The 14,401-nt window shown below is 39.2% G+C and overlaps 1 non-coding gene across 1 annotated transcript; it reads right to left on the bottom strand.

The window, feature by feature from the left end:
• Positions 1 to 4,607: 4,607 nt before the first annotated feature.
• On the bottom strand, positions 4,608 to 4,715 carry LOC122018273. The gene has a single exon (XR_006121697.1). It is a non-coding gene; the product is annotated as a small nucleolar RNA R71 (small nucleolar RNA).
• Between the last annotated feature and the right edge of the window lie 9,686 nt (positions 4,716 to 14,401).

Below are 14,401 nucleotides of genomic sequence, written 5' to 3'. Positions count from 1 at the left end.
TTTGATGAATCGAGTATTTTCGGCGTATCTTGATAAATTTGTGATTGTCTTCATTGACGATATTCTTTTCTATTCGAGAACCCAAGAAGAGCATGCCGAACACCTGAATACGGTATTACAGATCCTTCGAGAAAAGCGACTATATGCAAAATTCTCCAAATGTGAGTTCTGGCTTGATCGAATATCATTCTTGGGTCATATTATCTCCAAGGACGGAGTAATGGTGGATCCGAATAAGATTGAAGCAGTAAGCAACTGGAATAGGCCAAAGAACGCCAGTGAAGTCAGAAGTTTTCTTGGACTGGCAGGCTACTATAGGAAGTTTGTAGAGCACTTCTCCAAGATAGCAGCCCCGATGACCGTTCTCACCAAGAAGAATAAAAAGTATGAATGGACGGACGACTGCGAGAAAAGTTTTACGGAACTGAAACAGAGACTGACCAGTGCTCCGATTCTTACTCTTCCGGAAAGCAACAAGGACTTTGATATGTATAGCGATGCTTCCTTCTTAGGACTTGGAGCTGTACTCATGCAAGATGGCAAACTCATTGCCTATGCCTCTAGACAACTCAAAGAACATGAAAGGAACTACCCCGTTCATGATTTAGAGCTAGCAGCGGTGGTCTTCGCTCTAAAGACGTGGAGGCATTACCTATATGGGGCTCAGTGCAGGATTTATACAGACCACCAGAGTCTGAAATATTTCTTCACGCAGAAAGACCTAAATATGAGACAACGCAGATGGCTCAAGCTAGTCAAGGACTATGATTGCGAAATCTTTTATCACCCTGGTAAAGCAAACAAGGTAGCCGATGCACTCAGCAGGAAGTCCGGCACTACCTGACGAAGCTATTTTAAGTTCGAGGACGAACTTTCTATGAGGTATGGGGTACTGTAACACCCACAAGATTATGAGATAAGTATATGGGTGTTATTTGCTTTAGAGCCTAAAAATATGAAGAATCAAAAAGAAAAAAAAAGAAAAGAGATAAGAGAAATAAAAGAAGAGGTGAAGGTTTGAACCTTGAACCTCTCACAAAGGATAGAAATAAAATTATGTATGATAACCACTAGGATAATGAATAATATATGAAAGGGAAATGATGGGAATTGTAGTTAAATGTAATGCTAAAATTTAGTGAAGGAACAAAGGGAAAATCAAGTGGCTTCATTCTCTTGTTTACCTCTTGGTTAAGGAAAAAGAGTAGCAAAAGACAAGTTGTCCTTCTCCCTTTCCTTCTCTATTTTCGTGTGGTTTAAGAGGATAATAAAGAGAATAATATAGGGAAGGGAATGAGGACATATTCTCATTAAGAAAATACATGCATGAGATAAGGAGGAAGGGAAGCAAAGTTCATTTTGGTAACTTCCACCTACTTAGCATAAAAAGGAAAGGAACTAAAGGTTTTCATTTTTTTTTTCCTTCTCCCTCACCCTTGACGAGACTCTAAGCCTCCTCCCTCATCTCCACAAGCCAAGTTTAGGTTTCTCCCTAAGAGAAAACTAAACTACAAGAAGGAGCCTTCAAGGTGTACCCTTCCAAGCAAGAGAAAATCGAAAGGAGTGCTAGAAGAAGAATCCCCCTACTTCCTCTTCACCAAGGGTACCATTTCTTTAAATATTAACAAGTGATTACTAGGTAAGCTTCCCCTCACCTGTGGTACAATAGTTTGTATGGTTTTTCATGGAGTTAGATCGCTTAAAAACCTAGGACTTGCATTAAGAAAATTCGGCCAAAAGAAGAAGAAGAGTTTAAGAAAGTTGTAATTATATATGCTTACTATCTTTCTTGTGATATGTATTTTATGTAAAAAGTTAATCTAAGGTTTCCATGCTAGAATGAATGATGAAAACTTAGATCCATAAGCTTTAAACTCTCGGCCAAGCATGAACAAGAAGACTAGGTAAGTTTAAGACTCAAACTAAGCATGTTTCCTTATTCTTGAGTTATGTACCCTATGATAATGATGTTGTTAACTTTTTCTCCTACTTGTATATTGTTGAAACTCCATTTTTCATGCCCATGAGTATTTGGCCATGTAAGAAGTAAAGGCTTAAGAGAGTTTTAAATCTAGGGCTAAGCATGCTAAGATTGTTCCTAAGACAAGGTATGAAGTTTTATGCCATGATTGTATGTTAGTTATAAATCTCATTTCATGCTTATAAAGGTTCGGTTATGATGAGATTTGAAGTCTAGGAAAGTTTAAACCAAGGATAGAAAGCTCATGACTTTCCTAATAAAATAATATGGAACTAGTAGATGTTTTTTTTTACTAAGTTTACTAATGTTGTTCCTTGTTATGATGTCATGAAAATTGTGTAGTTCCATGATTTATATGTTTCGGCCACCTTTGGATTAAAGGACTAGGAAAACTTAGAACCCAACTTATATATGTTCATGATGCTCCTTGTGGTAAGTACTATGAAATGTATTTGTGGTTCCATGCTCTTATGCCACTAGAAATGTAGTTCATGCTTGTTAGGGTTCGGCCAATACTAGTGCAAAGGCCTAGAGAAATGTTGAAACCAACTTACATTTGTTCATGATGTTTTTGTGATAAGTACCATGAAATGTAGTTGTGATTCCTATGCTCTTATGTCACTAAAAATCTAGTTCCATGATTTATATGTTTCGGCCATTACAAGATTAAAAGCCTAGAGAAAATTTAGAACCCAACTTATATATGTGCTTATGATGTCTTGTGATATATGCTATGAAATGTAGTTGTGGTTACCATGCTCTTATGCCATTAAAAACCTAATTCCATGAGTTATAGGTTTCGGCCACCTTGAGTTAAAGGGTCTAGGAAGTTTGGAATTTAAAACAAATATGCTTATGTTGTTTCTCATGAAAATGTATAAGATATTGGCTTAAGGTTCAATACTTCCATGCTACTTGTAACCTAGAAGGAGACATGTTAGGGTTCGGCCATGATAAGTTTGGGAGCTTAAGAAACTTAGAACCCAAACTAAATATGCTTAAGTGGTTCCTTATGAAATATGATTTGATATGAACTTAAAGTTTACATGTTTGCATGTTATTTAGAACTTGTTTGCTCTACATGAAAGGTTTCTTCCATGAAGAATTTGAAACCTAGGAGGGCTTAAAAATTTAGGTTAACATGCTTATGACCTTTATTATGCTAGTATGTGAAGATATCATTAGATTTTTATATTTGTATGTTGTCTAGATATCATGCCTCTATTCATGACTTTCGACCATATGGGTTTAGTGACCTTGATGTACCTCACATGTTATGAATGAATCAAGAGATGTTATTTAATGATTCCATGAATGGTTATGTCTTTTATGATAAGTGATATGCTCTCTTATGTATGCTTATGATCCATGTATGTGCTGTGTGCTCAATCATGCATGCTTTAGGATATGATAAAAATGATATGTTCATTATGCAAGCTTATGATTCATGCATGGGATGTGTGCCCAAATATGCATGCTTATGATATGCTAAGTGATATGTTCATGATGTATGCTATGATTCATGCATGTGCTGTGTTCCCAAAAAAATTCATGTTTTATGATATGTCAAGAAACATGATATGCATGTAAGAATAAGAACTACGATATGTATGACATGCTACTTTACTTTATGTATGACTTGTACCAAGGGTGGGCTCCATAAGTCGATGGACTAAGAAACGGGCCTCGTTAGGGATGAGCTCCTAAGTGCCCCTAGGTCGATGGACTAAGAAACGGGCCTAGTATGTATGTCTTGTAGGGTTCAAGACTTGCTACCTTGGACCTACTTAGGACGCCCACATTTATGTATGTGGTAGAAGCCGGGGCCCCAATCATGTTGAGATTATGTTTAAGTATGTATTATATAAGTTTTCAAAAGACATGTTGCATATGTTGCATGATATATGTTTAGGAATTTACCATGCTTATACTTTATGATTATGCCATGATACTTTATGTTATGTTATGATATGCCATGATATGCTCTTGACATGATACATTTGTCTTTATGCCTTATGACTTATGTTTTTAATATGCTTTACGATTTTTGTGAGTAGGAAAGGAACTTACTGAGCCATGAGTGCTCACAACTTACTTTCTTGTACCACAGATAAAGGCAAGAAATGGATGTACTAGGGGAGCAGCAGGAGGGGCTAGAAGGATGTGTGTGGTAGTGGACTGGCTAAAAGAAATGACCTGCTTTTATTTAATAAGAAATTTACCATGTTGATGTTTTTACCTTATGACTCCATGACCTTAAGTATGTGTTTGGGTATTTAAGACTCAAAAATATGATCGGTATGCTATGTGGTTCTTTTATATCTATGGTGAATTTTTAAGTAAGAAAATGTTTTTTTAATTCTCTAAGTAAGACTTCCGCTGTGTTAAGTATGTATGTGTCTAAAGTAACTCCCGTCGCCTTAGCAGGAGGGGCGGGGCGTTACATCTGTAGTACTATGAAAGTGAACGGGGTCCTTCCAGAAATAGTAAGGTTGCTTCTTTTTAGATTTTCCTTGAAAGACAGAGCCAACCAGTGGTTTAATTCTTTACCAGCAAACAACATTACAACTTGGGAGCAGTGTGAGTAGAAATTTTTGGACAAATTTTACCTGCCAAGTAAAACTACACACATTAGGAATTTAATTGCAAGCTTCTAACAGGCAGACTCAGAATCATTATTCGAAGCATGAGATAGATTCAAGAGTATGCTGAGGTAGTGCCCCCATCATGGCCTCGAGAAGTGGTTGGTGCTACACATATTCTATAATGGAATCAATTATCACACAAAGGTGTCCCTCGATTCTACAGCAGAAGGGGTGTTGATGAACAAGAGTCTTGATGAAGTTGAAGACATAATAGAGAATGTGGCCCAGAACCATCATCAGTGGGCAACCGAAAGATCTGGAGGTTCCTTTTCTGGGAATCCAATAAAGGCATCAGGAAAATTTGACGTAGATGCAGTCATGCTCATGTCCGCAAGGCTGGATGCTCTGACCAAAAAGTTTGAGACCATGGGGAACAACACAACTAATGCAATAGTGTGTGTGTGTGTGTGTGTGTGAAACTTGTAGAAGTTCAGATCATGCCCAATATACTTGCCCCCTAGGGCCAATACAAGCACAAATACATCAACTTGAACAATGCGATGCAATAGTCGGTTATAACCAAAGGTAAAACAATCTCTACTCCAACACATAGTACCCTGGGTGGAGGACCACCCAAATTTTTCTTACCGGGGAAATGTTACAAACCGTAAGTGCACGGATTCATCGTCAGTAATAAAAATATCGATCCCACAGGGACTGGTTATGAGCAATAGCAATTATTCACTTAGATTTAGCTAGGCTACCAATGGTTGAGAACAATCTAAAGAAGAAAGGTCAAGAAGAAGAATCGAGAACTGGTAAGTCGAAGTGTCAAACTTGGTTATGAGGAGTCCTAGGAGGTCGATTTCGTTGTGGCGGTGTTGATGTGTCACGTTCTATCCTACACTCATTGTCCTTCAACACGCATTTGCCAGAAGCTAAAGCGACTATTCTTATGTACTAGAATAAAGAGGAGCCCTAAGAAGTCCTGTTACGGTTTACCCTTGTCACTAGGACGCCTCGGCAAATCTTGAGGACACAACTTTAATTGGTAATGTTAAGAATAGAGAATCAGAGCTAAGCTTGGTCTCTTACTTCCTTGAGGGGAATTTGCCTTTCCTTTCAAGGAAGTATCCTAGATGTCTGTGAACAGGTTACCCTGTCACAAGGGCCCCTCAGGAGTATGATCTAGAGATAATCCCTCTACGAGGCTAACAAATTTCCACACAATCAACCGACATGCAATTAAGACAAAGCATAAGAGCTCATCCAATGAGTATAAACATAAATACGAGTTTTACATCAAACCGAGCCACAACTACTCCCTAGTCCTAGAACAAGGAATCTACTCCATATTGCCAGAAAATCCCCAAAGACATAATGTAGATAGACATATAATCTTCAAACACGAAGAAAGTGTAACACCCACAAATTTCTGAAGCTAAGTATGTGAAGATTTTCTCTTAGAATAAAAGAAGATAAGATAGAACCAAAAATATATAAAAGAAAAAGGAATTGGTCAAGGATTGAACCTTGAACCTTCTTAAATTAAGAATTATGGAATTACCACTAGACCATCATAAGTTATTGTTGAATAGAGAATGGAAAGTGTAGATAAAGATAAAAGTATAATTAAGAGAAGGAAGCAAGAAAACATCAAGTAGCTTTCTTACTCTTTCTCTTGATTAAGAAGCAAGACAAGTTGTCTTTTCCTTCCTCACTCTTTTTCCATTTTCGTGGAGATACAAGAGGGAATGAGAGGAGAGGAACTAAGGGGATGAATGAAGACATTTTCTTCATCATTAAGAGAATAAAAGAGAAATTAAGAAGAAGGGAAAGCAAAGTTTCTTTTGCTTCTTACTCCCACCTAGCATAAGAGGAAAAACAAAGAAGAGTTTTCATTTTTTCTTTCCTTTCCTCACCATTGCCGTGACCTAGAGTATCCCCTTTCCCCTTTCCGAAAATCCAACTAAGGTTTTCTCCCTAAGAAAACCAAACCACAAGAAGGGATCCACAAGATCTATCTCTCACAAGCAAGAGAAGCAAAAGGGAGCACTAGAAGGAGAAGCTTTCTTCTTCCTCTTCACAAAGGGTATCTTCTCTTAGGGAAAAGACCAAGCAAGAGGAGGTGAGTATCCCCTCACCTGTGGTACAAATTGTTATATGATTTTTGTTCGAGTTTAGATTAACAATCTAGGGTTTCTTTTGGGAACTTTCGGCCATGACACTTGTAAAACTTATGGAAGCTCAAAACCAAAAACCACATGCTTAAGTTTTCTTTCCTCATGATATGCTATGAATATGACCTTGATATTTCATGCTTGTATGTGGCTTGGAGTTAGGTAAAATCCCACCTTAGGGTTCGGCCATGAAGAGACTTAAAACCCTAGGGAAGCTCAATTTAAAAACTAACATATTTATGATTTATTCTATGATGTGATATGAATGTTCTCTTGATGTTTTATACTTGTATGTTGCTTAGAACTAGTAGGACCTTACCATAGGGTTTCGGCCATGAAGGGATTAAATACCTTAGAAAGGCTCAATTTCAAATCTAGCTTGCTTATGTTTTACCTTATGAAAGGATATGAAGATAACATAATGCATTTGAGATTTCATGTTGATTAGGGTTAGGTTTTTACATGGTAAACTTTCGGCCAAAATAAAATGTAGGGCTTAGGCAAGCTTAAATTCAACCCTAACATGTTTATGTTCTTCTTATGATATGCTATGAAATTTATAGGGTACTCACATGCTTGTATTTGGTTGAAAAATCCTAGAAGAAGTATCAAGTATGAAGTTTTCCATAATATGTTATGTTTGTTCTCTTGATGTTTTATACTTGTATGATGCTTAGAACTAGTAGGACCTTACCTTAGGGTTTCAGTCATGAAGGGGGCTCAACATACCTTAAGGAGGCTCAACTTCAAATCTAGCTTACTTATGTTTTACATTATGAAAGGATATGAAGATAACATAATGCACTTGAGATTTCATGTTGATTAGGGTTAGGTTTTTCACATGGTGAACTTTCAGCCAAGTGAAATGTAGGGCTTAGGCAAGCCTAAATTCAACCCTAACATGTTTATGTTCTTCTCTATGATGTGCTATGAAAGTTATAGGATACTCACATGCTTAGAACCTATGTTTGTGGCATTCGGCCACCTATGTTTATGGACTTAGGAAGCTTGAAACTTTAATCTAATATGCTCATGTGGTTGCCTATGATAAATGTATGGAAATTGTTTAGGGTTCACATGTTTACATGTTATTTGTAACCAAGTTTTGGACTTGTATGTTTCGGCCAATGTGGGTTTCTAAACCTAGGAAGCATAGAACCTAGATTAAATATACTCATGATGTTCTTTATGATAAATGTTATAGAAATAAAATTGGGTTCATATGCTTGTATGATTTTATGCAACCTAAGTGAGCCTATGCATGTTTCGGCCACCCTTAGTACCAAATTATGAGGATTTAGACCAAATTATGATTCATTATGTACTTTCCTTTGCCATGATATGAATTAGGAAAAGTTAACTCGTGATCCATGCATGATTATGTTTTCTTTTCCTTCCATGATATATTATATATGCTCGTTTAAGTATGCTTATGAACCATGCATGAGAATGATACCTATATTGGCTATGTGCCCAAATGTGATGGCTACGTGCCCAAATATGATAGCTATGTGCCCAAGTATGCATGGCTATGTGCCCATTTATGCATACCTTATGAATGACATGAACATGATATGCTATGAATGACATGAACATGATATGATATGAATGACATGAACATGATATGATATGAATGACATGGACATGATATGCTATGAATGACATGAATATGATATGCTATGAATGATACATGATAAAGATATGATATGACATGTATTTTACTTTGAATGGCTTGTACCAAAAGGGTGGGCTCCTTATGCGCCCCTAGGTCGAATTACGGGCTAGTAAAGGGTGGGCTCCTTACGTGCCCCTAGGCCGAGCTACGGGTCTAGTTCCTAGTAGGTTCAAGACTAGCTATCTTGAGTCTACTTAGGATGCACACATTATGTATGTATGTGGTACTAAGCCGGGCCCCTTCATGTTGAGATTATTTTCAAGTACTATATGATACTGTTTTAAGACATCTCACACATGACATAAACCATGTTTTGAAAGGCATATTGCACATGGCATTTCCCATGTTTTAAAGGACATCTTGCATCCATGCTTACGATATGATGAGAAATAATGCTTACAGTTATGCTATGATATGATGCCTTGATGCTATGAAAAGAAATGTCATGATGCTTTCACTTATGCTATGATGTACACTTATGCTATGATATGATCTATACCATGTTATGATGATTTCTTATGCTATGATATGATCTATACCATGATATGATGATTTATTATGCTATGATATGATCTATACCATGTTATGATGATTACTTATGCTATGATATGATTTATACTATGATATAATGTTACTTATACCATGATAAGATTTATGCTATAACATGTTGTCAAGTTATGTTACGATAATATTGAAATCCATGCCATGATATGACATGTTTTATTTATATGATGATATGAGCGTCCTTTATTCTATGATGTATGATATGATGAATTTTATATGATATGTTGGTTTTGTGAGTAGGAAAGGATCTCACTAAGCATTGAGTGCTTACAGATACTTTTCCTTGTACCACAGATAAAGGTAAAGGATGGATAAACTAGAGGAGTACTAGCTGGAATGGGCAAGAGATGTGTGATGATGACTTGGCTAAAGAAATAAAATGACCTGCTGAAGTGAACTTAGAATAATATGTTATGTTATGTGATGTCTTTCATGATTCCCTATGCATGTGTTAGGAATGAATAATATGACTATTTAAGTTGAACCATGTTATTTCATGTTCATATGCTTAGTATGATTTTAGAAAAAAATAAATATGCTTCCGCTGTATGTATGTTTATGTATGCTAAGTCAAAGAAAGAAAGTAACCCCGCCCTCACTAGGCAGGAGTGGTAAAGGGGCGGGCGTTATAGAAAGAAAGAAAAGATGTGCTTATCCAATGACGACGAGTGGCCTTCGGGTCTGATTCTCTGCTCCTGGAGTCGATGTGGTGATGGAAGATCACTGGACGGAGGTCCAAGATGGCATGGGATGGCACCAAGATGTTTCTCCAACTGACGGCTCATTTCCCCTCACGGCCTCCCCTGGAGACAAAGGGTTAAAACCCTTATATAGGCTAGGGCACGACTGCGGCGGCACGACCGTACCAATTTGGCATGGTCGTGCCCTTTCCCTTATCTGATTGCGTTGCACGGCCGGGCTAATTGGGAGGATGTGTGGTGTCTTGGCTCGGCTCCTGGGGCACGGCCATGTAAGGACGCATGGCCGGGCACTTCCTGGTCTCGGTCAAGGGGTGGCACAGTCGTGCAGGGTGGCACGGCCGTGCAGGGTTGCACGATCATGTGCTGATCTGCCTCGGTCTCGGTCGCATGTCCGTGTAGGGTTGCACGGCCGTGCACTTCTCCTCATCGGTCTGGTCACATGGCTGTGCGATATCGCACGACCATGTTCTTTGGCTTGTTCCGGTGTATCGATAATCGTCGTTTTCACTCCTAAAGTTGTCCCCTGTCAACACAAAACTAAACAAAGAGCAGATATCCGAACAAAAGAGTATATATAATGAGTAGAAGATGAAAGAGACGATCATGCAATGAATATGTATGCATAAAGTAAGTAAATGTGCTCTAAAACATGCGTAAATGATCATAATATTTGCGCACATCACACCCTCAGACTTGAACCTTTGCTTGTCCTCAAACAAAATGCTACAAACTATGTTCATAAGTTCCTCCAGTGCTTCATAATCCCTAGTGCATTCGCCTAACTCTCAACTAGTTTCCTTGATAAGCATGATTATGGAGTAATCTAAGTATGGCATAAGCATATGTCCTTTGTGCTCAGTGTAGTAAGTAGCTCAAACTCTTCAAGTTTCAATTCTCTGTCCTAGTTAAGTTGTCATACAATTAAGTTCCTAATGTTCTCAGTGATAGGCACAGTACTTGCCACACATTGGGTTCGTTTTCCTTAAATCACACAAGGTCTCAAAGGATACTACTCAGAATCAAGAGAAACATAACATTCATTTCCCCAATAACCTAACTCGGTCTCAAAGGGGTGAATTATTAGTTTCCACTCATGACAACTATTTTTTTATCCCTTACTCATCATCATTTTTTTATTTTTTATTATTTTTTTTAACAAACACACATGCAAGCTGCATATATTGGGATTTAGATTTTTTCCAATGAGCTTCCATGATCCGAGGCCATCCAGTAACCAAAATGCAAACAAGGAATCACCATGGGAACAGAAGTACTAAACAATTTGGATGAATCATAACTATTTCAAAAGTATATTCAAGCTTGAGTACTTAAGTGTAGTGAAACGAAGATCCTTAAGATTAGGCCAAAACTTATACCAAACTCTGTACAATACTTAGATTATTTCATGCTACTAAAGATAAAGAAAGGAGATCCACCAAACATACTAACACTATTTGGACAACTCATGAACTAAGAAAATGCTAGCCATTTTGCTATCGGACAAGTAGTAGAAAAAGTAGAGGGTTGATGTTCTCAAATATGCCATAAAATGGAAGGAAAATGCAAATGAGATGCAAAATAAAAACATGAAACAAGAAAAATGCAAAAAACATGAAATATGCAAAGTAGAAAGAAGATGCAAAAGAAAAGGAAAAGAAAACACGAAGAACCGACTCAGGTTGTGCAGACAGACACAACACCCCCCAGACATGGACTTTTCATCGTCCCGATGAAATCAATATAGTGACGGGGGTGGGTCGGTGCATGAGCTTACATAATATCATTCCAATCTAAGGAGCTTATCATCCAATCTACATCATCCCTAATTTCGAACATGTCCATAGTAATAGTATCCATATTTAGCGCATGTAATTTTCCTAGCGACAAGTATATCATATCTAGCTTTTTGTTCATGATTTATAAAAATGATATTGAACTCGTTTTCATTACCTTCATCGCGTGCCACACTTTTTCCTTTTCCTTTTGAAGTAAGAGCCTTCCCTTTGCCTTTGTCGCCTCCTAGTGCGTCTCCTTCGCCAGATCCACCGCTTCCTCGACGAAGTCTCTTCAAGATCTACGACATGGTGCAAGGCTTAGAGGAGTTTATTATGGAAATGGGTCTTGAGGATGGAAATAGAGAGGAGAAGGAAGGGAAAATAGGGAAGTTTCTTCTCTCTTTTCGGTTTTGTGGCTTGAAGAATTTTTAGATTTGGATGTAGATCTAAACAAAAGTGAGCTCTAGAGGTGGGAAATCAGGGATTGATGAGGGGTGGTATAGAGGAGAAGGCTTTTGGAAGAGAGGGAGATGGAAATAGGGTTTCTTGGAAGAGGAGGCAGCGCGCACGGGTTGAGACACGGCCGTGTCTTATAGACACAGCCAAGTCAAGCGAGATGCCGCACGGTCGTGCCGATTATCATGGCCTCCTCCTTTCTCCCCACGACTGAAGTGGCACGGCCGTGCCAATTGGCACAACCCCTATCTTCTTCTCTTCTGCATGGGTCGCGCGCCCGTGCCAATAGGCACGACCTGAATCTTCTTCCTCTTTGGCAGTGTAGCACGGCTGTGCCAACTGGCACGGCCCGTGCCCCTTTGTTCTATGCACAAGCCACACGACTGTGCAGGGTTGCACGACCCCTATGGCTTTTGTTTCTCCGTTGGCTCTGCACAGCCGTGTGGAGTCACACGGCCAGCTCCTTTAAGCTCAAAGTGATTCACCCTTCGTCATTTTGGTTCCTTCGATGCCTCCACGCCCATGAGACTCTCACGACCAGCTCATGGAGGCTGTGCACACCCTAAAAATGAAATACCCAAAGTAAAATACTCGACTAAACCAACTAAAGGAATGAAATGAATAACAGGACAATAAATCAAAATGAAAAATCCTTAGGTTGCCTCCCAAGAAGCGTTTGTTTTAGGTCTTTAGCTTGACCCCGTTCAGTCAGTGTGAACTAAACCCATGGAAGCACGACCCTCCTCCTAAGGTTAGCCCTCCATTCTGCACCTTTAGTTTTGTTTGTGCAGGACATATATTCTTCTTACTATTCACTGGAGGTGAACTCTGACAGGAGCTACATGCCTCAGCTCTGTGCATGTCCATCCTGTTAGAGTTTTCCTGAGAAAAAGAGGCGCAGTTGGAAGAGTTGGATAAATCAAACTCAATCCTCTCCTTACCGATCTCCAAGGATAACTTGTGACTCTTCACATCAATTAGGGCTCCAGCTGTGGCAAGGAATGGTCTTCCAAGGATTATCGGTATCTTGGGATCCTCCTCCATATCCAGAATAATGAAATTGGTAGGAATGATACATCCACCCACCTCTACTAGCACGTCTTCTACTATTCCCATTGGATATCTACATGAGTGGTCAGCTAATTGCAGTACCATGGTAGTCAGTTTAATGTTCTGGAGTCCCAGCTTCTTGCATAAAGAGTACGGGAGAAAGCTAACGCTAGTTCCCAGGTCGTAGAAAGCTTTCTATATGAATTCAGAGCCGATTTTGCAAGGTATCGAAAAGCTCCCTGGGTCCTGAAGCTTTAGTGGAGTGTTCGCCATAAGTATAACGCTACAATTTTTTGTCAATGCCACGTCTCGAAGTCGCCTTTTTGCCTCTTGTAAGATAAAATTCCCTTTAAAAATTTTGCGAACTTCGTCATCTGGTGCAGCGCATCTATAAGTGGTACTTCTATGCAGATCTCCTTGATTTTCTTCAGGAAACGATCGAACTCTTCATCTTTCTGAGATGCTATCAGCTTCTGAGGGAAGGGAACTGTTTTACTCTATGGAGGTATTTGAAGAGTCTTCTCGGTGATTTCCTCTCCACCCTTGTTCTGGATCTGGTTGCGCTCTCCCTCCAAGTCAAGTTATTTCTGGGAGATAATCTGGGGATCTCTCAAAGTCTGCCCGCTCCTTAGCTCGATGCGGTTGCAATGTTCTACTGGATTTATATCAGGTTTTCCTGGGAATGTTCCCTATGCTCTTGAGAAAGATTGAGCTATCTGGGCTATCTAGCTGTCTTGCATCTTTTGATGTTTTTCAGAATTTTCCAGCCTCTGAATCAGTTGCTTGATCTCATTCTTCATCTCCTTTTGTTCTGAGAGAGCTTCCTCAAGCATCTTTTCAATTCTGGGCAGTTGTGAAGGTTGCTGCTATTGATAAGTCTGTTGTCCAGATTGGTACCCCTGTTGCACAGGCTGATGACTTTGATGTGCTGGTCCTTGGTCCTGATTATTCCGGTATGAGAAATTGGGGTGGTTCCTCCATCCAGGGTTGTATGTGTTGGAGTACGGATTATTTTGCCTTTGATTGTAGCTGGCTATTGCGTCGCATTGCTCAAGTTGGTTCATATGTGCCTAAATCGACCCAAAGGGGCAAGTGTCTTGAGTGTGATCCATACTTCCATAGACACATGCTATTGCATTAACTGTGTTGCCTCCCATGGCATCAAATTTCTTGGTCAGAGCATCCAGCTTTGCAGATATGAGTGTGACTGCATCCACATCAAATTTCCCTGACGCTTTAATTGGATTCCCTGTGAAAGAGCCACTAGATCTTTCAGACGCCCACTGATGGTAGTTCTGTGTCACATTCTCTATGATCTCTTCTGCTTCATCAAGGCTTTTGTTCACCAGTGCTCCTCCTGCTGCAAAATCAAGAGACACCTTCGCGTGATAATTAATTCCATTGTAAAAAGTGTGTAAACCCAACCATTTTTCA

Source organism: Zingiber officinale, chromosome 8B (genome assembly GCF_018446385.1).
Source record: "Zingiber officinale cultivar Zhangliang chromosome 8B, Zo_v1.1, whole genome shotgun sequence".
Lineage (NCBI taxonomy): Eukaryota > Viridiplantae > Streptophyta > Magnoliopsida > Zingiberales > Zingiberaceae > Zingiber > Zingiber officinale.
The sequence above is the reverse complement of the archived record's forward strand: the minus strand, read 5'-3'. Positions and strand labels throughout refer to the sequence as shown.